Source organism: Poecilia latipinna, unplaced genomic scaffold (assembly GCF_001443285.1).
Source record: "Poecilia latipinna isolate Pla-1442-1.1 unplaced genomic scaffold, P_latipinna-1.0 Scaffold2315, whole genome shotgun sequence".
Lineage (NCBI taxonomy): Eukaryota > Metazoa > Chordata > Actinopteri > Cyprinodontiformes > Poeciliidae > Poecilia > Poecilia latipinna.
In genome coordinates, this window is record NW_015114931.1 from 78,403 (window position 1) to 81,655 (window position 3,253).

Genomic DNA, 3,253 nt, shown 5'->3' on the forward strand with positions numbered 1-3,253 from the left:
TCATGTCAATCACTGGTATTAAAATTTCAGATGATTATAATCAGGCGTTTTTGTTCAATTTGGGATAAAGAGTTTGTGTCCTTCTTGAGCTCGTAGAAACAAAAGTTCTTTCACTGAAAAGGCTACGACCGAGCACTGCTATATCAGAATAATCAACACATCATTTTACACTCTGACCAAAAAGAAAACTGTATTAAAATTACTAGGGAAAAAAACATCAGGTCTCAGGGGCTTATGATTAATTCTTTATTTAGAGAAAAAATTATTTTATTCCAATTTGCACATTCAAAGAAACTAGGTAAAATAGTCGAATCAGCAGCAGCTGTCAGCCACACGAATCTACTTCAAACATCAAGATAATCTCAATCTGATTTCACCCAACTGCCACTCAGACTCTTCAGATTTTCAGATGCATTACATAAATCCCACTTTGACTCCCTGAAATTAAAAACATGCAGTCTTTTCCTCCGTGTCGCCAATAATCTGGTTTTAGGTGTGTGTATTGCCCCCTAGCGACCATGGCTGTAGACTGTTACCAGTGGTGCTGTTGCTACAGTAACAATCTAATGCCACGGTTACCATGGAGACAGCAGGAGGGAAGAGGAGGGTTGGCTGTGGCAACCGCTGACGTTGACACGTTTGTGCGCGTTTGCGTGTGTGTTTCTGTGTGTGTTTGTGTGCAGCCTTGGTGGTTCGCGCGGCTCATCACAGTCACACTCTCCGGTGCAGAGGTTCGCCAGGCGTCAGTAGCCATGACTGTAGACTGTTACTGTACTTCTGGTCAGGTTTAGCAGTAAGCAGTCTAGAGCCAAGGTATTGATGCTCTGACTTGAGACAAAGTGGGTTCAGATCGGGCTTGGAGGGAGCCGGTGACATGCAAAAAGAGGGAAGTGCAAAAGGTCCAACCTTGTTTTATTATTTTTTTTTTTTAAATAATAATAACGGTGCCACACAAACAAATCAAAGGTGTAAAGTGACACGATGCTCAGAGCAGAACACACACACACGCATACACACACCATTGGCAGAGGTCCTGAGGCTTGTCATACACACGGCCAGTCAGGACAGTTACATAGCCCACTTGTTGTCGTGTTTGTCGTATCGATTTCCATGCCGGTTATGGATGAGTCAGCCGCAAGACGGGGCCCAGACAGGAACACAGGGAGACGGGGCCGAAGCCGGGAGCTTATGCAAGCCCGGCTGGGTATCTGTGGAGCTGACGTCAGGACATTGCAGTTCGCCCGGGCGCTCAATTTGACAGATCTGTCTGTGTGCTAGAAGAAAAAAAAAAAGAGAACAGAAAAGTGGCTCAATGAGGGAAGTTTGTTTTTTCATGAGAACATAAAACTGACCAGAGAAGAAAGGTTGAAGTGGAAATTGGTCGTCAGAGGTTTTCACCTTAACTTTTCACTTTAACTTGTTCATGATATGCAAGTTTGCATTTATAACCAATATAGAAACGATGCATGAACATCATCAATGTTGCTGGAGACGGCCTGGTCAGCACTCTGCCTCCATCATCTACCTACACTTTTTGCTATTGAGTCACTTCCTGCTTCCATTGCATATCCATGTGCTTCAACTGTTCCCATATCAGTTCATTTGTTTTGGTAATTAGACTTTATCCTTTTAAGGTTCAGTTTTTGTCATACCAAACTTTAAAGAGTAATGAAATGGAACCTCAGGGGCTCCATGTTACCCTTTAAACTTTAACCCTTTCCATTCTGTACAACAAGGCATTTTGAACCTACATTCTGAAATCATTGTGCATCAGTTGGGTTTTCTTTGTAACATTCATGAATTATCAAAAAAAACAACAAAAAAAAAACCCTCAAATCTCAATCAATTTCAATCTAGTTGTACAGAAGTTTCTTTAAATATCTGTGCTTCACCCAATTCCTGTATATTTTTGTTTGTAATCCCTTTTGGGCAAGATGTCTGTTACTAAATCTGAACATTATGACTAATGATCAATTTGGAGGACTCATTTAATCAGTTGGTCTTAGAGTAGACTTTATATAGGCCATAGAAAATTAATTTAAGTCCTTGGTGTATCTAAACGTAACCTTTGCGGGTATAAATTGACGTCAATCAACGTCGATTTGGGTAGTTTTGAGTACAAAACGACCAGAACTACAAATTAGATAATGATGGAAAGCATTAAGGTGAGAGTTTATTTACAGATACAAAAAATGAAAGTAGGAAGGAACAAAATGTCAATGCTTTATAGAAAGCAACATTGAGCAATTTCATGTTGGCAGACGTCAATTTCCTTACCGTACACTTTGAGACGATTCTAGTGAATAACTTCGGTTGTCAAAGCGGCTCGGCTGGCGGCTGTGCTTAAAAAAAAAACTGACTAAGCGACCAAAACTACAAACTTACGAAATGGTGAGGACATGACCGTAAATACTGGATAAGGCGAACATGTGCTTTTCGTGAGGCAGATGTCGGGGAGTTTGCAGCGTCTCTGCTACATTGTCAGACAAACCGGAAACTTATAAATTAGAGTGACATGCGTTGTAGCATGTTTAAAGATGATTGTACAATTTGAGCAGAATGTAAAGGGAAAAAAAAGTCTGAACTCTGAAGACAAGTCATGTAATAACGCCTTTATTGTTTGTACTATTAGCGACCCGCAGTGTTATGTTGTTTTCCCTTACAGTCTAAATCCGTCTGCTTTAGCCCACTTCCAGCACCGCGGACAGCGACACGCTGATCATCTATGCCTCACGCCGCTCCGGCCTGAACACGGCGTGGTTCCCCCACCCCTCCCCCCGGGACGCAGGTGGATTTTTAACATTTAAAAACTGAGGGGAGACGCGTATTGACCGGAGCTCATTGTGATTCTGATCACATCAACCCACATCCCCTCTTCCAGGAGTTACCTTCGGGAGTTTTTTTCCCCCCCTCCCATCGTCAGCAGGCACCAGGCCTCCCCTCTCTCCTCTCCCCCGCCCCTCCCCTCTCTCCTCTCCCCGGGCACATAGAGACGCAACGCAATGCAGGTTATGCACGCACACAGGCGGCTGTAGCTGTGTCTCTTTAACACTTTGCTGCCGGTTGATTGGAAGCTACCCGCATGTGCGCAGGAATGACGCAAAATTGACTTCACCTCAACAGCGCGTCACTGTGTCATTTGAACATGAAAAAGAGGAAAAATAAGAAGCAGCAAAAAAAAAAAAAAAAAAAAAAAAAAAAAAAAAAAGGGGCCCCCCTTTGAGGGGGATCCCTTTTTTATCTCGTTTTGGGG

At 42.8% G+C, this 3,253-nt stretch overlaps 1 long non-coding RNA gene across 1 annotated transcript in view; it reads right to left on the reverse strand.

The window, feature by feature from the left end:
• Window positions 1–237: 237 nt before the first annotated feature.
• LOC106937300 (uncharacterized) overlaps window positions 238–3,253 on the reverse strand; it is a 7,033-nt gene continuing 4,017 nt past the window's right edge. The window contains exon 2 of the long non-coding RNA XR_001422360.1: window positions 238–1,274. This is a non-coding gene — a long non-coding RNA (uncharacterized LOC106937300). The remainder of the gene's footprint in view (window positions 1,275–3,253) is intronic.